The sequence below is a fragment of the Sarcophilus harrisii genome, chromosome 2 (genome assembly GCF_902635505.1).
Source record: "Sarcophilus harrisii chromosome 2, mSarHar1.11, whole genome shotgun sequence".
Classification (NCBI taxonomy): Eukaryota; Metazoa; Chordata; class Mammalia; order Dasyuromorphia; family Dasyuridae; genus Sarcophilus; species Sarcophilus harrisii.
The window spans coordinates 401,907,605-401,931,027 of NC_045427.1; the positions used below are offsets into that span (position 1 = coordinate 401,907,605).

The following is a 23,423-nucleotide window of genomic DNA, read 5'->3' on the forward strand; positions in this document are numbered from 1 at the left end:
GGTAACTGGGGAGAAAATTCTAAATTTATGCTTCTACCATAATCCAGTTATAGAGAAACCATAAATAAGCAGGTCAGTTTTAAGATGATTTGGGGTAAACTATTGACTGGTATGGGATCCTAATTTTAATCTTCTCCCTGAGTAGCTCAAACCAATAGTGGTTCAAGTCCTGAGATGGAATTAAGAGTAATAATAACTTGTGTTAACAACATGCTTTAAAGTTACAAGTAAATTCACACTATCTCTTTTGCCTCTCACTACAATCTTGATTCCAAGTACTACACACTAAGGCACTAAGTGCTTGCTTAAGTAAATAAGTTATCCAGACCTGGACACAATATGATCAACTAAATCATGCTTGTTATTATTATCTCTGGGTTTCTCAAGTGTTCTTATGTCGTTGTCTGCAAGATATAGATCCTTGAAAAGGATAATCTAAATTAGAGAATTTAGATAACAAATCGGTAATTAATATCCTGTTCTAGTACAATAAGCAGTTACTTTCAAATCAAGGTCAGAAGACAAGAGATGGAATGAACAACCCCTAAAATCCTAATTGGACAAGCTTTCCCAATGATTCCTGTAATCAGACTTTATTAAATGCCTAGAAATTCTTGGTGGAAATGCTTGTCTTAAATTCCAACTCTTTTCTCTGATGTCCCTTATTTAAAATATTGAATCATTCCTTATTTAAAACAATGTAATTTTTCCTGCCTCTCCATGACAATATTTTCCTTTAACCAGTGGACAGTTTTATTGAGAAGTTTTTAGTTTGTTTCTGTTTTGTGAGCACTTGACAAAGGAACCTCTCAGGAAAAATAATAGTTCATCTTTATATAGAGCTTTAAGGTTTTTGCAAAAAAACTTAACTTATATTGCCTCATTTGATTTTCCCAACAACTCTCTGAAGGGGATCTTTACTTACTGGATAACTTAGTAACTGAAGTTATCCTTACTTAACATAAAAGGAAACTGAGCTTCAGAGATGGTCAGGCTACTCTGAGTCAGGCCTTAAACTCAGGTTCTCCTCAATCCAAATCTCAACATTCTTTGTACCATCCCATACAGTCTCTCCCACTGCCAATAAAAGTGGTGTTTTTGAACCTACTAGGAAGTGTTCAGGAAAGAAACTAAATTGAGACTGTTTTTCTTAGCATACCAGTTTGTATGATCAAGGATGGAAAAAAAAAGCAAAAAGGCAAACTTTTGTTTGGATTCAAATGTCATCTTCATCTGTACCATGTTTATTTTTATTTCATCCCTGACAAAGAATGATAACTTTCCAGGAAAATTCAACTTCTCTAAGAATAAAATGAGAACAAATTTTTTAAGGTGTCTCTGTCCTTCAGGCTTTTGGAGCTTTTTTAAATCATTCTTTTAATCATCTAGAAGGAACAGGGTAGCATGGAGGAGTTTTATACTATAAAGTTAACCAAACCATCAACTTGAACTATGCTATAGATACTTGTGGCCATGATGTTTATCATTCTGTTATCTCCCATGTGACTCCAATGTAAATAAAATTCAAAATTTCTATTTATAGTCTCAGTGATTAGGTCTCCAGGGGATACTGTGAATGAAGGGGAAACTTCCACTTGTAGATAGCATTTTTCTTGATGGCCAAAAGGATTTCATTTTTTAAAATATGAATTTTGACAGTTTTCATAGGTATAAGAGTGCTCTTCTGAAATTGTTCCATAATTTTTCTTTCCTCAAAATAAATTATTAGTGTTATTTAAATATATTCAATAGTAGCAGGCTAGTAATAGATGATTTTCTTCTGTCTTTTTCTTCTCTTTTTATCTGTTAGTTCTGATTTACAGAATCAGTTTTAGGTGAGAAGTTTGTTTTCCATTTTCCTTTGTTTTATTTACCTTGCTTAAAACTATTTCATAGACCATTCTATTCAGTTAAAATGCCAAGAGTCTGCCCCACTTTCTCTATACTTTTACAGGTAATTGCATTTTGGGAAGCAGTATGCTGAAGTATGAATGTAAAAAGCATTGAATTTGATGTGAAAGAACCTGTATTCAAAACTCAGCTCTATCACTACCTATGTAAGTTCTTGTATGTTTCTTTGTTAGGGCCTCAGTTTTTTCATTCATAAAAAAATTGATAGGTTTAGATTAGATGATCTATAAAGTCCCTTCTATTCTAAATATCCAAAAAAAATTGCAAAAAATAAGCAAGTAATTTTTTTTTAAAATTAGTAATTTAGATGACAGACATACCAGCCCATATTAGTAATGAATGTGTGCTTGAAGATATTTTGCACTTTTTTCAGTGCTCTTTGTTTTTATTTCAGTACTATAAAATAATGATGCTCTAGTATAGCAGTTCTTAATTTGAGGTCCCCTATGGACACATTTCAGCGGGTCCATGAACTTAAATAGCAAAAAGTACATCTTTATTTTAACTAATTTCCAACTGAACATTTAATATTTCTTTCAAATATAAATGTGGTAAGTAAAACATTTTTTTTCTGAGAAGAGATCCATAGACTTTACCAGACTCCGAGAGGAGTCTGTGATACAAAAATGACCTCCTGTTTTAGAAAATGAGGATTGGGTGAAGAGAGAATAACCCAGCTTGGTAATGTTTTAATATTTCTGAAATTTTGATCCATTGAATTCTACCTTGTATTTATTCTGAAATAGCACTGAATAGTGGATAAAAGGTCAGGAAGGAATCAAGAAGATCTAGTTTCACCTTCTAGCTTTATAACCATGGACAAGTTGTTTAATTCCTCACTAACACACCAATAAAATTGTAGGTCTGGACCAAAAACCAAACATCCCTCAGCTTTACTTATTCCATGAACTTTTACTATTAATGATATTCAGTTTGAAAAAAAAAATCAGTTGAAATGCCAACATTCTCTTTGAAGACAAATTTACAATTCATTCCCAACGCCCTAATTTAATGAAAGTTTTATGGTGTGATAGGTACTTAATTATGCGAGAGGCAGAAATGAAACAGCATCTTTTCCTATGCAGAGAGGACTGATTGTGTTTTATTTTCAGAGGTCTTCTCTTAGATTACTGTACTGAACAATTCACTAAATACATTGATTCTTTGGAAATCAGTGATTTTATGGAGTGCAGCTTAAGAGAAGGAAAAAAGAGGGGAATTTATATTATTTAATTGGGTGAGTGATATTACACTTAAATAACCAGACTTTGAAGTGATTGTTACTGAAAAACAAAAGTACAAGGAATAGAGTGCTAGGCTTAGTTTCAAAGAACCTGGGTTCAAATTCCACACCTTGGGCATCATTTAACTACACTGAGTCTCTGTCTTCTTGTCTAATCCTAAAGTAATAGGATTGGATGATTTATGAGGTTCTTTTCTTTTCTATGTTTATGATGCTCTGCTACTATTCACTACCTTTAATAGCTACACTTTATATATTCCCAGAGCCAGCTAACCTTGAGAACCATACATAGCTGACTCTATAGGAGTTATTATGTCTCTCTCTGTTCTGTACTTATGCATACAATTAAATGAGATTTAATTGTGGGAATCTTGACTTCTAATGAAAGGGAAATAAGCTTCCCTTTTTCATAATCATTAATTGATTAAAGTCTCCATCTAGGTGACCTGAGAAAAAATAATCCTTAAGAATGATATTGTGGCTCAGAATTAGGGGTTCCCAAAAAAAGAGGAGTAAAATGTTCAGTGTACAATGTTAATCAGGTCTGAGATAGGTAATGTATTCTCATATACAAAAGAATTACCGAACATTAAATATTCATAGGTGTACCTTAAAATAATAGAAATTGCAAGTTAACTTTGTATTATTGTTTCAGTCTGCCAGGATGATGATACTTAACATTATCAGAAAATACAATGGTTTATAAGATTACTAATTGGACATTTTACATTTTACATCATCTTGGCACTGTCTTTGCAACTTTGATAGTAGAAGAACCAGGCAAGGGCTAGTCTTCTCTGATACAGGAGTTTTTTTTGATTGTTGTTGTTTTGGTCATCAACTAACTCCTTATTGAATCTAGGACTTCCAGACATATAGGGTTCACAAAATTACCTCCAACACTAAACTCTTCCACTGAGGGTACTTATTTAGCTAAGATTAGAAAAGAATAAAAAAGATGGGGGGAGCAAAGGCACCCACCAATCTCATGCTCTCCTGGCTTTGGACCCCTTTACCAACTGTCACATGGCTAAGGTTTCCATGATACTTGGATAAAAAAGGCTCTCTGTACTTTCCTACCTCACGCTAGAATCACATGGTGTTTCCTTAGTGAATCACAGCCAAGAAAGAGCCAAATTGAATGCTATCTTTGAAATGATGCAGCATCCTGCTCCTCCAACTTCAGTTACAAGATAGTAGAGAACCAAAAGATTATGCAGGGTCTACTGCACCCCAGCAAAATGCCAAGTCTTTTCAGTAATTAAACAGAGCCATGAGACATAGCTGGAAAGAACCTGGAAGTTTTCACCTCCAAGGTGTTTAATACTGAGTTAGACTTATAGTTGGTCAGAAACAAGAAGGGTAACTGAGTATGATCTCATTACACATCACTTCTCTCACAGCTGTCTATCTTTTACACCTTCAAAAACTCTGAGGAAAAGTCAAGCACAAATATTTTTAGTAATACAGAAATAAATGTGTGTATGGCTTCTTCTAAGCTCTAGAAATAGCTAATTCAATGATCATTGCTCCCTGCCTCTTGATAAATTGTGGCATTCACAGAAGTAACTTGGGGGTGCTAATGCCGAAGTTGATGCTGATCCTGTGATAGTTGTTAGTGCAATCTAAGAGGACTAATAGGACAAAGTGAACTTTTATGTCTTTCCTGGAGAAGGTTAATGCTTCCACTCAAAAAAGCAGCTTGTTAAAGCTATGAGCCTTTCTTGAACCTTATACTTGGGTAAAGATTCTTAGCACAGGATTTTATTTTATGTGTTTAAAAACATTTTTCTCCATGGGTTTCACCAAACTGCCAAAGATATCCATGACAAAATGAAAGGTTAAAAATCAAAATACTTAGGTTAAAACATCAGAGAGTCTCATAAGAATTCACACCTTATCACTGGGTATTCAGAGTTTTTAGTCCGCTCCTTTTATAGACTAACAAGACTTACTAGTCTTTTTGAAGAAAATTGTTGTTTTCTAATAATGCACGTCCATTCCCCTGTTTATAAAAGGTCGGGAATTTCTTAGATCTTTTCCTGTGAATATATTGCTAGAAGGATCCTCCCAGTAATTAAAAAAAATTCCCTCTACCAATGCAAATCAGTGACTCTTCTGAAATCTTATTTTTGAATTACCTGGGACACTGAGAAATGATTTGGCTTAGATCACAGTTTGTATCACAAGCATGGCTTAAACCCACCTTTCCACATTCCCAGATAGGTAACAATCCAATTTACCTACTTGTATTTCTATGATGACTATTAGAAAGAAGAAGAGGAAGAGGGAAATGTAGCATGCTTTAATTAAAACACATTCAGATCATGTTTCTTTTTATTACTGATTTCAGAATTTTCTAGTGTTCCAATGAGATGTAAAAATTCTGGAGTGTTTCCAGACATTGGTTAGCACAATAACATTACTGTCAAATTAATACAGCCATGATGTTAACCTGAAAGAGGTGAAGTGCCTTCAGGCCATTTCATTTTTCTCTGTTGTCCAGACTTACCAGAAGGATCATGGGGACAGCTGCTCCTCATCAGAGCATCAGGGAATGGAGATGGTGTACATGTGTGTTAAGAATGATCATAATATCAAGTTATGAGGATAAGTAATGATAGTTCTTTAAGATTTTGTTGGGTTTAAGATCTCTTTAACCTTAATTTTTGGTTAACAGTAAAAAACAATTGTCTTCCATGCAACATTGCTGGCAAAAGCCTTCTTATTTCCTTTAAAATCCCCCATCGGAAGTGATCATGATTTTTATCCTCACAAAATTTTGTTTTTCATAGAAAAGAAAGTAGATAGTTAGATCATTAAGAGTTTATATTCTATATGCTACCTTTTTCTGGCATAAGATCTGAGATCTTTTTCTCCCAAGATTTTGTTATTTTTCTTCTTTCAGATACCTTGAGAATTAATTGATTGAAAAATTCATGTTACTGAGAATATAGGAATAAATTAATGTTTCCTTAAAATAGTCAATAGCATCTATTTAAAACTATCACCAAGCATCATATGTAATGGTGATAAATTGGAACTATTCCAATAAAATCAGGAGTGAAACAAGGTTGACCACTATCACCATTACTATTCAATATTGTATTAGAAATACTAGCTTTGGCAATAAGAGAAGAAAAGGAGATCAAAGGAATTAGAGTAGATAATAAGGAAGTCAAATATCATTCTTTTTAGATGACATGATGGTATACTTAGAGAACCTCAAATGGTCAACTAAAAAGCTATTAGAAATAATCCACAACTTTAGCAAAGTTGCAGGATACAAAATAAATCCAAATAAATCATTAGCATTTTTATACATCACTAACAAAATCCAACAGCAAGAGATACAAAGAGAAATTCCATTTAAAATAACTGTCCATAGTATAAAATAGTTGGGATCTATTTGCCAAGGGAAAGTCAGGAAGTATATGAACAAAACTACAAAACACTTTCCACACAAATAAAGTCAGATCTAAACAATTGGAAAAATATTAAGTGCTCTTGGATAGGTTGAGCGAATATAATAAAGATGACAATACTACCTAAAATAATCTATTTATTTAGTGCTATACCAATCAGAATCCCAAGAAAGTATTTTAATGACCTAAAAATAACAACAAAATTTATCTGGAAGAACAAAAGGTCAAGAATTTCAAGGAACTACTGAAAAAAAATCAAATGAAGGTGGTCTAGCTATACCTGATTTAAAACTATATTATAAAGCAGTGGTCACCAAAACCATTTGGTATTAGCTAAGAAATAGACTAGTTGATCAGTGGAATAGGTTAGGTTCACAGGACACAATAGTCAGTAACTCTAGCGATCTAGTTTGACAAACCCAAAGACCCCAACTTTAGGGATAAGAATTCACTATTTGACAAAAACTGCTGGGGAAAATTGAAAATTAGTATGGCAGAAACTAGGCATTGACCCATACTTAACACTGTACACCAATATAAAATTAAAATAGGTTCATGATCTAGGCATAAAGAATGAGATTATAAATAAATTAGAAGAACATGGGATAATTTACCTCTCAGACTTGTGGAGGAGGAAGGAATTTATGACCAAAGAAGAACTAGAGATCATTATTGATCACAAAATAGAAATTTTTGATTATATCAAGTTAAAAAGCTTTTGTACAAACAAAACTAATGCAGACAAGATTAGAAGGGAAGCAATAAACTGGAAAACATTTTTACAGTTAAAGGTTCTGATAAATGCCTCATTTCCAAAATATATAGAGAATTGACTCTAATTTATAAGAAATCAAGCCATTCTCCAATTTATAGATGGTCAAAGGACATGAACAGACAATTTTCAGATGAAGAAATTGATACTATTTCTAGTCATATGAAAGGTGTTCCAAATCATTACTGATCAGAGAAATGCAAATTAAGACAACTGAGATACCACTACATACTTCTCATATTCGCTAACATGACAGGAAAAGATAATGATAATGTTGGAGGAAATGTGGGAAAACTGGGACACTGATGCATTGTTGGTGGAGTTGTGAATGAATCCAATCATTCTGGAGAGCAATCTGGAATTATGCCCAAAAAGTTATCAAACTGTGCATACCCTTTGATCCAGCAATGTTACTGCTGGGCTTATATCCCAAAGAGATATTAAAAAAGGGAAAGGGACCTGTATGTGCCAAAATGTTTGTGGCAGCCCTTTCGTAGTGGCTAGAAACTGGAAATTGAATGGATGCCCATCAATTGGACAATGGCTGAGTAAATTGTGGTCTATGAATGTTATGGAATATTATTGTTCTGTAAGAAATGACCAGCAGGATGAATACAGAGAGGCTTGGAAAGACTTACTTGAACTGATGCTAAGTGAAATGAGCAGAACCAGGAGATCATTATACACTTCAACAACAATACTATTTGAGGATCAATTCTAATGGAAGTGGCTTTCTTCAACAATGAAAGGATCCAAATCAGTTCCAATTGATCAGTAGTTAACAAAACCAGCTACACCCAGGGAAAGAACACTAGGAAATGAATGTGGGCCACAATATACCACTCTTTCTGTTATTGTTTGCTTGCATTTTTGTTTTTCTTCCCAGGTTATTTTTACCTTCTTTCACTTGTGCAGCAAAATAACTGTATAAATATGTATGTGTGTATATATATATACATATATATATATATATATATATATATATATATATATATATATATAATTTAACATATTTATCATGTATGAGACTACCTGCCACCTAGGGGAGGAGGTGGAGGGAAGGAGGGGAAAAGTTGCAACAAAAGTTTTTGAAAGGGTCAATGTTGAAAAATTACCCATGCCTATGTTTTATCAATAAAATGCTATAATAAAAAAAGAAAAACTCATGTTGGAATTAAACAACTCCTGCCCTTCAGACTTTGCAAAAATCTCTCCTTTATCATAGTTCCAGTTTCCATAAGAAAATTCTTATTTTTCCTCCCTACCATGGTGATGAGGGGGAATTGCTCTTCATTGGAGAAACAGAAGTCTACCACTCTAATTCTGATGACTTTATTAGAAAAGCATTGTGGTATACTGAGAGAAGAGTGCTGGTCTGGGAGTTTGGAGATTTAAGAAATCTTGGTTCATGTCACAATTCTTGCTACTTAGGACTTTGAAGAAATTACTGAACCTCTCTGAGCTTATTTCCTATTCTGTGAAATAAAATGAATAATTCTTGTCCTATCTATCTTATAGGATTGTCATAAGCAAAACTTTTTCAACTTTAAAACACTGTTATAATGAGCTTTTAAATATGTAAGAAAGGCTTGTAACTCAGGTGGAGGGGTAAATCCAGACATGGGAATATCCATCCTGCAATCAAGATGCTTCTTTGGCTGATTATGTATGGGTTCAAATAATTGTTCGTAAATTTTCCAACAATTTTAGAACATAGCTAGACATTAAAGAAAAGTGAAAATCATTTGAAATCATTTAATTTGACCACTTCTATATTGTAACTTCAAAGGATATCTTTGTAGCATACCCTTTCTTAATCTCTATCATTAAAGAAAAAAAAAAAAAAGAAAAACCTCAAATGCCTTTGATTTTTTTTTCTTCCCTTTGAGAGATATTTATTTCTGAGAGGGAAGAAGTTAGAAGTTCTCATTGAAAGAGCTCAAAAGATGAAAACATCTGCTAGTCATGAGCAGCATTTTGGTAGAGCTCAGCTGCTAGTGATCCTAAAGTTGAATGTTTCCATTCTAGTCAATTTACAGTTATTTTATGAAGCTTAGCAAAGGATATAGATAATTAGAATAGGCACAAATTATTAGACCAAGTTTTTTTTTTCAAATAAAAGAAACTGAGATCATTATTCACACGCTTAGGTGGTTGAAACATGTCTCTGTACTTTTCCAAAGTGGGAGGCAGAGAATTTGAGGGAGGAGTCATACTGGAAACAGGGGTGGGGAAAAGGAATAGTTTATTAGTTAGCAAGCATAATTGATTGTTACCAACAGAGTGAAAAAGTTTGCTCTAGATGAAAATGCCCATCTCTCAGTGGGATTACCCATTCCTTCTTTTAAAGTCAGGTTACTTTTTACACACTTCTGATTGGTGAAACAAATAAAAAGTGAAGTCTTGTGTTAAATGTGTTTACTTTTGCACCAAAACAGAAATGTAGACAATGTGTTTCAATTAAAAGGAGCCCTGCAGCAAAAATGTGTTACAGTCTTGGGTAGAAGCAGAGTGTATCATTATCTCGTAGGCACAGCAGTCAAGATAATGAATAGCTAAGAAGACTGGACAATGGAAGGTGAAGTGTGGCATGTCATGGAACTGTCAATAGAATCTGAGTTCACTTCCCATTAGAAGGTGCTATGAAATTGTGGGGATGTGCTGAAGAGCTGGGAGAAAGAGCTAAAAGAAAAGTAGCTTGATAGTGCTTAGTAATTTTAAGCCTGATTTAATGTTTTGCCATCATTACCAAAAGCCTTAGGGCAGCCACTCCAATGTTTAATTTCTCCTTTTCTCTGAATAAACAGCCCTATGTTGGTACTCTAGATTTGCCTTAGTTTCCTGGTGATTTTATGTAGTTGTTTTCTGGTTTAAAATCCAGCAACCTTTTGGAATTTGTGGCAGTGTCTCTTGGTTTTTCTTTTCTACAGCATGCCCATTATGTAAACAGCTGTGTTGGGGATTAGATTGAATTGAGGTTGGGACTGTCACTCCTTCTCATGACTAGAAAGGCTCAGTAAAAATACTGTATGCATCCTAGTGAGAGGTGCCCTGGGATTTGTTGAGTTTGGGGAAGTAGTAGAGAGCCAAGCCTAAGTGCCAATTCATCCCCAGTGAATGAAAACAAGAGAATAAGTATGAGGGATTTTTAAAAAATAAAATTGGCATCAATTTTAAAGCTACAGAATTAGAGGAATATAAAACAGGATTGACAGAGAGAACATAGAATCTTATCACATATGTGACAAAGAAAATTATCCATAGGATGTGGGGATCACTATTGTTAGCAGTTGGGAGAAAATGAGAAGTCGATCTCATGGAAAAAGTAATTTGTTTCATTTATTCATTCAATAAATATTGAGTACCTACTATGTGCTACTGTGCTTGGCAGGGAGAAAGAATAATATGAAGATATGTAAAATGTAATTCCTGTCCATATAGACTTTATGATCTAGTAATGGGAGTGGCATGTATATCGACAAAGATAGTGCTAATTAGGATGTGGTAAATGCATGAGTACAAAATTCTGTGAGATTAATCAAGGAGAAAATCACTTAGGAGTAATATAACTACTTATTTAACAAACTCTTATTGAGCACTTACTGTTTGAATAATAGCATTATTAGCAATATAATAGCAATTCTCTGCTTCTTAATCATCTTTGAAATCTAATATTTAAAAAAAAAATCTGTATATAGAAATAATGGATTCCCTCTTGGTCAGATCTGGTAGTGTCCTGTTCCTGTAAACCTTTAGGTTTTGTGTAATTCTATTTGTTAAGTTTCTGAGACTGTATCACACTATTGTTTTACCTTGTTAACCTGTCTTTTGTAATGTCATTGATTTACATGAGAAAGAGCTAACTCTATTTGACTTTTAAAAATCTTTACATAGAGGTTTAATGGCTTCAGACAATATTCTGTACAAATAATTTCTAGATTCATGTCTCTTTCCCATCATAGCCATGTACCCCATATAGTCTTCCTTATACAAAGTAAATTATGTTCAAGGCAAATTAAAAACTATTAGAAACTATTACAGAAATATACCAAATCATGAAAAAAGTTGAAAACTCCATAGTTGTGATTTCCTTGGATTTTACTGTTTATTTACTAGTTCACTCACTGGTGAGGGGCCTGTTAGTAACTAGAGCCAACAACCAAGATTATTCTGTTTGTGACTATGTGTGTAACAGATGGGGGCTCTATATATTTTGGCAAGGGATCAGCTTAGGGTAAAGTTTGGTGCTTTCATTCAAAATTCACAGGCAAGAGACAGCAAAATACAGGTCATCTCTTTCAAAATGTGCACAAAAATCTGTCCCACAGTGCCCCCTCCACTCCACTCTGAACAAGTCTCTCCACTGACAAAAAGAGCAATGGAAGGGAAACCAAACTAAACTTATTTAATACTTTGCTTTAAATGCCTATTGAATGCCTTGGATATTTGGAATTTTAGATTAGAATCCAACTTTTTTTCTTCCCTTCCACATAGATGCCAGCTCGGTGAATTGCATTAATGACAGTGGTTATGTTTGTATGTAAATGGGTGACATCTGGCTGATATCAGGAGATCAAACATTGAGAGTCTGTGTGATGACTTTCATCTGTTTGTCACTCAGCAGGTGTAATGGATGGCAGGCATGTGGGCTCCTTACAGAAGTTAATGCACAGACTCAATGTGGAAGCAAAAGTTCCCTCTGTAATTTACAGGAGGGCAGCATAACGGCAGTGAGTGTGGAGTACATGTATTGTAAATGTGCCTACTTTGGGGTATATGGGTGAGATTTCCCATTGTCTTTCCTACTCTTCCCCATCACACACATACTAATCTATAGGCATTTCTTCTGTCCCATTTCCTGACCAACATCTATAGTTGAATTTGTTATTTGGGAATTTATGGGGAATGTATGTTAGAGTGAAAGAGTACATTGTGCAGAGAAGGGAAGCAGCTTGTAAGCATATCATTATGCATGAGCCATGGGGCCAGCAGATGGCACTTCCACTCAGGAACAAGAGCAGTGCCAAAAGCAGAACTCTAAATACACTTAAATCACATATCTTTACTTTTAAAATGCAGTATTTTAGAAGGGGAAAAATGATATTTAAATACATAAGTGGTATTCTTTTGTTCATAGCGCAGGAGCCCCTTTACCAATGTTGTTATATTCTAATGTTTGATAGGGATTTGATGTCTCAAATTTTCTTCAGGGTTTAGTGTCAAAGCAATGCTATATCCTTAATAAGATTAGCCACTGAGGTGTACCTGACTATAAGAAAAGTTTTTTTCTCATGTATCTTCTCCACTTAAGTTTTTGTTTTCATTCTTGTTTTGTCATGAAAAAGAAAATCTTTCAGAAATAATACAAATATATTTTGACATATGGACTTCTTATTTTGATTGAAAATAAATTTAATTCTTGGGATGTGCCAATCTGTTCATTTATATTGGTGGGGGGCAGGGAGTACGTGCTTGTTTGCTACAGAGCTCATGTACCTTTTAAAAATAGTGTTCATGCTTAAAATCATGTTGCCATTTGAAGTATGATTAGAATGCTATTGAAGCAGTTGTCATGAAACTACTTAATTTAAAAGGTGTCCATGTGACACATTCTGGCAAGGCTGTCTAACATAACAAACTTATCAGATACTATTTTTATTTCTTTTTTCTAAGGAGTATCAAAATTTTCACAAATAAATTATGAAACTCCTTATTTAGACTTTAGTATTGACTTTATGCATTCCTCAGTTCCTTTCCTATGTGCCATTATCTCAGACCACAAATTTGATTAAGATAGCCCTTTTAGTCTTTTATCCAATTTAAAGTAGTGCCCTTATGAATCACTTTTAAAGTAGTTTGATATTTTTAAATGATTGTGCTTAATTTTTAAAATATCCAATAGTCTTACTGTGCTGGGTTGACATTTAGTTTATCATTCATTCATCTATTCAATTCATATTTGTGGAGCTTCTGCTACCATGAAAAGCCCTGGATAGATGTTGGGGGGCGGGGAAGAGGGGGGAATACAAAGAAGAATAAATAAATGCTTCACTCAAAGAATTTAAAGCCTAGTAGAGGAGATAAAGAACTCAAATGAAAGGTAGAATGTGAAAGGATAATGACAGGTATAGAGATCAGTGACAGATCTTTTAAAAGAAGGGTTAACCATGTTTACTTTTAAAATTACCTCAAGAAGTACAGAAATTCAGAACTGGAAGGGACTTCAATGACATTTAAACCAACCTATTTCCAAAAAGAATCCTCTCATAATGAGTAGAGAAAGCAGACATCTAGCCTTTGCCCAAAGACCTTCACTGAAGGGATCCCCGCTTCCCCCAGAAAATCCATTCTACTTTTAAATAGCTCTAATATTTAGAAAGTTGTTCTGTAGGTTGAGCCTAAAATTATCTCTCTGTAATTTTCAGTTACTGCTTCTCATTCAGTTTGTTTTTTGGGACAATTGGGGTTAAGTGGCATACCCAGGGTCACACAGGTAAGTGTTAACCATCTCAAGCCATATTTCTTTCTTTTCTTCTGAGGCAATTGGGGTTCAGTGACTTGCCCAGGGTCACACAGCCAGGAAGTGTTAAATGCCTGAGAGCAGATTTGAACTCGGGTCCTCCTGATTTCAAGTTTGCCTTGTATCCACTGCGCTGCCCCTTTTTCAACCTGTATTTGAGCTCAGATCTTCCTGAATTCAGGGTTGGTCTTTATTCACTGAGCCGTCTAGCTGCCCCTTACATTTATTTTTTTTTCCTTCTTGCCCAAACTAATCAAGCTTATTACTTTCACTTTCTTTCAATCTCATATATGTATGTATATATACACGTGCATATATATATATACAAATTCAATGCACATTTAATAATCAATCAAATTATTTGTTGAATACATTGAAATACCTTTTTTTTTTTCTCTAAGGTACATATTTGTTGTTAAATTGTTTCAGGCATGTCTGATTCCATGACCCCATTTGGTGATTTGTTGGCAGAGATATTAGAGTATTTTATCATTTCCTTTTCATTTCATTTTATAAATGAGGAAATTGGGGCAGACAGGGTCATACCACTTATAAATGTCACAGTCCAGATTTGAACTCAAGAAATTGAGTCTTCCTGATGTGTAGCTAAGTCTATCCACCATACTACCTAGCTGCCCCAGTTTTGCCTCAGATCCTCATTTATAAAATGAGTTCTAGAAGGAAATGGAAAAACACTCTAGATTTTTTTACCCAGAAAATCTCAAATGGGTTCAACAAGAGCCAAGCGCAACTGAAACAACTGAACAACATATATTAGAAAAATTCTATTTCAAATTTGTTCAACAGATATTTTTTGAATGCCTACTGTGCTAGTTCAAAATAATCAAGGTGATAAGGCTTTGTGGTAGCAGATAGAAGCAATCTGAATTAATGGAAGTAAGCTTGAAATGAGTAGTGTAGTATCCTAAAGAGGTCAAGCAAATTCTATACAAAACTCACCCCATGAGTCTTCAGACTAAATTTTTACCATACTATAAGAAAGCTATTTTATACAGCAAAAGCAAACGGACCTCAAATGCCTATGAATTAATTATAATTAGTGACTGCTTTAATGTTTTCTTTTGCATTTCTTTTGATATGTATCCCTCTGAAACAAGCATTATTCCAGGCATGCAAAACACAATTATTAGTTTCTAGCTGGAGAGTTGAAGCGATTCTGTATAAAATTGGTCTTTTATATTTATTCATTCAGAAAATATGAGTGGAGAGTGATTGCATATTTTATAAAAGTTGAGTAAATTCTGTAGCAAACAGATAACTCTGAAGCAAAAGGAGACTTGACCCTTTCCAGAATTGCTTAATGAATCCAGCTTTATGTAGAGTAACCATGTGGACCCCTTTCTATACTTTTTTTGCTTACTTCTCTGGGGTATACCCCACCTTGCTTTTTGCAAACACATAAGCACATTCACAACTTTTTAGATTTTAAAAAGTAATTTACAGTATGAAGACTATTTTAATATTAAATCTTTTTTTTATTTTTTGGTTTGGTTGGCATACATTCTTTACTGACAAGAATGCTTTAAGTTCAATGGGCTGGCATTTATGGATTGTGATCCTCAATATTAAAGGGAGTACTCTTATAAAATCATTAATTCATTTGTCCATTTGGGGAACTTGTGGAGGAATAAGATTAAAAAACTCAAAATAAGATAAGGGAATGTAGAGCTAATGTTATAAAATCAAATACTTGGAAGTTAAAGGAGACTCCAACCTATTAAATTTATCACAGAATTTATACCAAGAATTTAATCATTAGTCAAATCTTTTTCTTTCTAGCTCTACAATATCATTTACATCTCTGTTCATAAAATTACTACCACCTTAGATCAGGTCTTCATTACCTCTTGCCTGGACTATTGCAATAGCCCATTAATTGGTTCTTCTGCCTCAAATATTTCCTTATTCTAAGTCATTAGTGTTTTTTTTTTTTCCCTAACGTGTAGGTTTGAGAATGTCATTACCTTCCCCTTACTTTATAAAATCCAGTGCTCCCTTTGACTTTTCTTATAAAAAATAAACTCCCTTGGCTTCTTAAAGTCCTTCCCGATCTTGCCCAATCTATTTTTCCAACTGCATTACATATTGTGCTTTTCCATGCATATTATAATCTAGCTAAAATGTCCTTCTTTAAGTTCCTATATGAGAGGCATTAGTGGTAGTAGAGAATCAAGAAAATCTTACCATAGAAAATGACTTTTGTCAAATACAAACTCTTGTTTGAGACATTTAAAATTCTTCATAATCTAAATTTTCCTATTTTAAAAAATGTTCTTAAGCAATCTGCAGTCTAGCCCTAGAAGCTTATGTGAATATCATAATCAGACCTATTTTTTTTTAATTTAATAGCCTTTTATTTACAGGATATATACATGGGTAACTTTACAGCATTAACAATTGCCAAACCTCTTGTTCCAATTTTTTCACCTCTTACCCCCCCCCACCCCCTCCCCTAGATGGCAGGATGACCAGTAGATGTTAAATATATTAAAATATAACTTAGATACACAATAAGTATACATGACCAAAACATTATTTTGCTGTACAAAAAGAATCAGACTCTGAATTATTGTACAATTAGCTTGTGAAGGAAATCAAAAATGCAGGTGTGCATAAATATAGGGATTGGGAATTCAATGTAATGGTTTTTAGTCATCTCCCAGAGTTCTTTTTCTGGGCATAGCTAGTTCAGTTCATTACTGCTCCATTAGAAATGATTTGGTTGATCTCGTTGCTGAGGATGGCCTGATCCATCAGAACTGGTCATCATCTAGTATTGTTGTTGAAGTATATAATGATCTCCTGGTCCTGCTCTAACTTATTTTTTTATTTTTTAATTTAATAGCCTTTTATTTACAGGATATATACATGGGTAACTTTACAGCATTAACAATTGCCAAACCTCTTGTTCCAATTTTTTCACCTCTTACCCCCCCCCACCCCCTCCCCTAGATGGCAGGATGACCAGTAGATGTTAAATATATTAAAATATAACTTAGATACACAATAAGTATACATGACCAAAACATTATTTTGCTGTACAAAAAGAATCAGACTCTGAATTATTGTACAATTAGCTTGTGAAGGAAATCAAAAATGCAGGTGTGCATAAATATAGGGATTGGGAATTCAATGTAATGGTTTTTAGTCATCTCCCAGAGTTCTTTTTCTGGGTATAGCTAGTTCAGTTCATTACTGCTCCATTAGAAATGATTTGGTTGATCTCGTTGCTGAGGATGGCCTGATCCATCAGAACTGGTCATCATCTAGTATTGTTGTTGAAGTATATAATGATCTCCTGGTCCTGCTCATTTCACTCAGCATCAGTTCGTGTAAGTCTCTCCAGGCCTTTCTGAAATCATCCTGTTGGTCATTTCTTACAGAACAGTAATATTCCATAATTTTCATATACCACAATTTATTCAGCCATTCTCCAACTGATGGACATCCATTCAGTTTCCAGTTTCTAGCCACTACAAAAAAGGCTGCCACAAACATTCGTGCACATACAGGTCCCTTTCCCTTCTTTATAATCTCTTTGGGATATAATCCCAGTAGTAACACTGCTGGATCAAAGGGTATGCACAGTTTGATAACTTTTTGAGCATAGTTCCAAACTACTCTCCAAAATGGTTGGATTCGTTCACAACTCCACCAACAATGCATCAATGTCCCAGTTTTCCCGCATCCCCTCCAACAATCATCATTATTTTTTCCTGTCATCTTAGCCAATCTGACAGGTGTGTAGTGGTATCTTAGAGTTGTCTTAATTTGCATTTCTCTGATTAATAATGACTTGGAGCATCTTTTCATATGACTAGAAATAGTTTCAATTTCTTCATCTGAGAATTGTCTGTTCATATCCTTTGACCATTTTTCAATTGGAGAATGGCTTGATTTTTTATAAATTAGAGTTAATTCTCTATATATTTTGGAAATGAGGCCTTTATCAGAACCTTTGACTGTAAAAATATTTTCCCAGTTTATTGCTTCCCTTCTAATCTTGTCTGCATTAGTTTTGTTTGTACAAAAACTTTTCAGTTTGGTATAATCGAAATTTTCTATTTTGTGATCAGTAATGATCTCTAGTTCTGCTTTGGTCATAAAGACCTTCCCCTTCCACAAGACCTATATTTTACAAAAGAAAAATTAATGTGGGAGTTTTGTGAAGAATGCACTGAAGAGGGGTGAGAAATGAGACAGAGTGACAAATTCTTTGGTTGTTGCAATATTTTAAGCTTTTGGTCATAAGGTCCTGAACTAAAGTGGTGTCAATATAAATGGAGAGAACGGGGCAAATATGAGAGCTAGTGTAGAGGGGAAAGAACAAATTTGGCGACTGATTAGATGCATGGAGTAGCTGAGATTGAGAAGTCATGGATGGCACCAAGATTGTAAACCTGGGTGATTTGAAGAATATTGATACTCTCTGCAGTAATAGGGAAGTATGGGGATATAGTTGGTTCAGGGAGAAAAGTAAGGAGTTTGTTTTGGAAATGAGGAGATGCTTGCAGAGTATCTAATTAGACATGTCCAGTAAGCTTTTGGCAATAAATGAGTGGCTTGATGTGATCCAATTAATCCTGTTAGTTACAACTTGTGTTCTTCCTATGGCATCTGATACTTTAAGCAGTACCTTTCTTTTTAATACGAAACTAATAATATAAAGATGTAGTTCCATACCTTTCACAGTTACACAAAAAATTCAGGAATGTAAGAAGTTAGTTCTAATTAAAGATTCCAGTTTTCCAGAGATGATATACTTCCCTTCCATAGTGAGAGACATTTTTTCTGGTATTCTTCACTGGCAGTGAACTATGCATATTTTTCATAAAATATAGGTGCATTCGATTTTCCACAAGAAAGGAGCTTCACTGAATTTTAAGTAACTTAGAAATTGCTAATATCTTTAATAATGTGTGTTGAATAAATGTGTTCTATTGGTGAAGATGTATGAAGATATTTATAGAAATGCTGTTACATTTATGTTTAAACAGAGAAGCATACAGAGTCCCTTTTCAGTGCTGGTGTTGGAAGCCAAAATTAATAGGTGTCCTCTTTATATTAACTTAATGCTAACATGGCTTTTATTGCATACAGTTCTAATTCAGGGTTTTCATCATTTCCTTAGACTGCTACTTAAATCTTTGATTGTTGTTTAAGTCTTGGTCTTTTTTTCTTGTTTTCCCCAACTAGCTTCTAAATTGGAGCAAAGGAACGCTGTCCTATATTCTCTGTAATCTAAACCTTATCCAGCACAGGAACTCAATAAATAATTGTTGATTTAGTTTGACACAGCCAAAATCATCTGATAAACTGTCCTTACTCTGTGGGTCAGGAAGATTTCAGTATTATCCAAATTTACCATCTAATTCTATTATCTATATAGTCCTTTCTCAGGGCACTCTTCTTTTTTCCTTACTGCTTTCCTATTAGGGGACTTCAAGACAGATATTTGTGCTCCCTCAATTCCCAAACTTCTTAGTTTTTCATTCAGTTCCCACGACACACTTCTCCATTATACCTTAGTTTTCCACAGAGATGATAGTAGGTGGTGAAGTGACTAGAATACTAGGACTAGAATCAGGAAAATCCAAGTTCAGAAGCAGCTTCAGACATTCATTTAGGCTTGTGATTCTAGGCAAGTTACTTAATTTTCTTCTTCCTTAGTTTTCTCATCTGTAAAACAGGTATAGTAATAGTACATACCACCCAGAGGTGTTGTAAAGATTAATGAGGTAATATTTGTAAAGCACTTTTCAAACTTTAAAGCACTGTATAAATGTTAGTTCTTAGCTATTAGTAGTATTAGATGCCACTCATAAATGATTAAATTCCCACATGACCTTTATCTAATCAAAAGATTTTCATACCATCTTTCCCTTTATCTAATGACCCCTACCCCATTTTTCATCTTCACTGTAACCTTCATTCCCCCTGTCTTTTATTATTTCTGAGTCCAATCATACCTTGCCAAACTCCAACCCTGTATTACTCCTACCAATCACTTTCTTCTTGCTTAAAAGGGATTCGAAAAACTTGTGTTGATTGAGTTTATAGGCTGCAAATTTGATATCTAATCTCAACTGGCCCCTCCCTGTACCCAAACATTTTGTTCCTCCTTAATTGATTGCTTTGCTATCTCCTCCTCCATAGCATCCATTCTAAACCTTGTTTCTCTTCAAGTTCCCAATAGCACCTTCTCTCCCAATTCTCAGCTGATGATCTTATCTTAAACTTTGCCTCTTCCCTAAAAGATAGCCATTCATAGAGAATACTCAGATTTTCCTTTTATTATATTGTTTCAGTATTTTCCTACATGATTATTTTTTCCTTAACTCGGGTAAAGAAGATACCTTTCCCTTTGCCAAGATCAGATCTTTCACATGTCCTCAATATCATATTCTCTCATGTTCTCCTGCAGCTTGCTCTCTCCCTCCCCCACCTCTCCCTCTCCCTTCCTATTCTCCTCTCCCTCTTCTCACCCTCTCCTCTCCCTCTCTTCTCCTCTCCCCTCCCCTCCTCTCTCCTCCTCCTCCTCTTCCTCCTTCTCCTCCTTCTCTTCCTCCTCCTTCTCCTCTCTCTCTCTCTCTCTCTCTCTCCCCCATTTCTTCTCCCCCCTCTCTCCCACTTTCTTTATCTCTCTCTGTCTCTGTCTCCATCTCTGTCTATCTTTCTTTATTCTGTCTCTCTCTATATATGTCTCTTTGCCTCTGTCTTTCTTTCTCTTTTTCTTTCTTCACCCTTCATTGCCAAATCAAATGTGTTTTTTTCAATCCTTATCCTCAACCTCTTTGCAACATCTGACATTATTCATCACCTTCACTTCCTCAACATTCTCCTGCCTCTCTATTTTTTCATCTCCTCTATCATTTTTACCATTCCACTTCTTTTTTTTCTCTTGATGATTCTTCTTTCATGTTATGTATGAATAGCTTTATCCAAGATCCTATCCCAGGCCCTATTTTTTCTTTTTTTTCCTGGTACTTGACTTTATCACTTCCCATGAATTCAGTTATTATTCATATGCAGATGATTCTCAGATTTCCATATCCAGCTCTAGACTCTCTCTTGAGCTATATTCAATCTATCTCCAAAAGATTTTTGGAAATCTGGATTCTGACAAGGCAAGGTCTATCTCAGCAACCTGTTAATTTAATGATGGGACAAAGGGATTTCTACATGATTGAAGAGTTAATTTTAAAAGATATTTGTTTAACTATAATGTTAAAAGGATATTCAAAAAGCTTATAGTACCTTATATTTATGTAGTTATAAATACACATATATTTAAAATTCTATTTTAATCTATTAAAATAGACTCATATCTATTTAAAAGAGTTTCTGGTCAGTGGGGCAAGATATAATGACGTATGGTCCAGGGAGATTAGTCCCTAAATCTGAAAGATCCCAACCCTAAATTGGTGGGCCTTTTTTATACTGTTGAGTGACCAAGACCAAGTGTCATGACAATAGTCACATCAATATGGCCAGAGGCTGCCCAAGAAGGCACAGCTTAAGCCTTGTCCCAATATTGGGTCAATTAAGTTCCAACTTTGTCACCTTTTGAGGGAAAAAATAGAGTAACCCATGTTTGGGGATGGAGAGAATGGACATTGGTAATACAGTTTCCTATCACAGACTGAGTGTCCTGAAGGCATTTCAAATTAAACATATCCAAAACAGAACTCATTTTCACCTCGCACCCAACTTTCTCTTCTTTTAAATTTCCAGACTTCTAATAAAAACACCATTAATTCTCCTAATCATCCAGACTAAGAATCTTTTTGTCACCCTCTATTTCTAACTCATTTCATAAAGTAGTCTGCTATCAAGTCTTGATATTTCCATCTTCCCTACATCTTTCTTATATGTCCCTTTCTTTCTACTCATGTAGCCATGTCCTTAATCCAGGCTCCCTCTGAAGTTTGGACTATTTATTGTGATACTTTTCTAATATTCTTGCCTAAAATCTCTCCCTATTCTAATCCATTCTCCACTCAGATGTTAAAATAATTTTTCTAAAATGTAAGTGTCACTATCACTCCTTACCTGTTCAGTGAACTCCATTATCTTCCTGTTACTTGAACAATTAAACTGAAGGTCCTCATTTAAAGTTCTTCACAGTCAGGACTCCTGTACTTTACTCCTTCCCATGTACTCTGTGATCTAGCTAAACTGGCCCATTTTTTGTTCTGCAAAACCTATACTTCATCTCCCATCTGTGTCTTTGCATTGGAATTCCCCTTTGCCTTAAATAGCCTCCTCCTTCACCTTTGCCTCTTGTCTTCAAGATTCAGTTCAAATCTTATCTTTTACAGATGGGAACTACTTGTCTTTATAGGTACTATTATCTTTCTTTGTTAGATTACCTTCAAGCTACACTGCTTAATCTGTCTATCTTTCTGTTTATCTTTATATAAAATGTACCTAGTTATTTAATAGTCTCAAGAATATTAGAAAACTAAGCACTTAGGTATTTGGGAATTCATTCATTTCTATTTAATTTTTCTCTTCTCCATTTTTTCTGTTCTGTTTGATGTGAAACCCAACACATTATATTCTTGATTTTATGTCTGTGAAATCCTTAGTTTTATTCATTAGGAAGAAGTAAATTCATTTGCATTTACTAATTTTTCATTCCTCACTTTTCTAATATTATCCAGCTATCTAAAGGGAAAATAATTCATATTTCTCTTAAACTTATAAACTTAATTTCCATTAAGGATACTAGTTGTTGAATGAGAAAACCATGTCTTGCAGAATTTATTGCAGTTGTCTGGGATTTTATAGTTTTGTCTATAACACTTCCATTTGTTGTTATTTGTACAATTTATCATAGGTGTAATATAGATTTTTCTTAATTATTTTGTGTTTTATTTCATTTGTCACTATAGTAAAAAAAAAAAAAAGATATGCATAGCATATTTAGAATGATTTGCCACACCCATAAGATCATAGATCTATTTAAATGAAATTTTGGTTTCTACAGGAATATCTACATAAAATCACTAAACTATGAAGCATTGGCAAATTAATGAAACATTTCTAGTTGTGTCTAAATTATTTCTAAATTACCAGATTTTTTAAAAAATATATTTTCAAGTGATATTTAAATGACCCCCCAAATGGAAATTTTAAACATATAACATTTCTGTAAATCTTTTAAATAAAGCTTTTAAAATACAGTGTAACTGAATTAAAAGAACAACCTGATTAATTCTCATATGTTATCATATAAGTTTTTTCCCATGTCACAAAATAGCATTTAGAAGTATAACTGGGACACTAACCAAATACAATTCCCCTTTCAAAGAATTTTCATTTAGAATTAAGACAGACATGTAAGGTAGACCTTTGACTTATTTGACTTATTTTAATAATGACTTCTTTTATATATAGTATGTATTGTTTATATGAAAGAGTGGTCTAGAACTGGAGCAAAATTTAGACTTTTTATGTGCTTCCATCACTTAAAGTCTTTAAATAGAAGCTAGGTCACCATTTGTCAGGGATGTTCTAGAATTTCTT

At 34.2% G+C, this 23,423-nt stretch overlaps 1 protein-coding gene across 5 annotated transcripts in view; it reads left to right on the top strand.

The window, feature by feature from the left end:
- Positions 1–23,423, top strand: part of TENM2 (teneurin transmembrane protein 2) — a 1,351,165-nt gene that overhangs the window by 85,381 nt on the left and 1,242,361 nt on the right. Inside the window, exon 1 of one of the 5 annotated variants that reach the window (XM_031949415.1) lies at positions 1,936–2,057. The exons of the other annotated variants lie outside the window; for them this stretch is intronic. The gene's annotated coding sequence lies outside the window, so the exon portion shown is untranslated. Of the gene's footprint in view, positions 1–1,935; positions 2,058–23,423 lie in introns of those variants that run through there. 5 annotated transcript variants of the gene reach the window in all.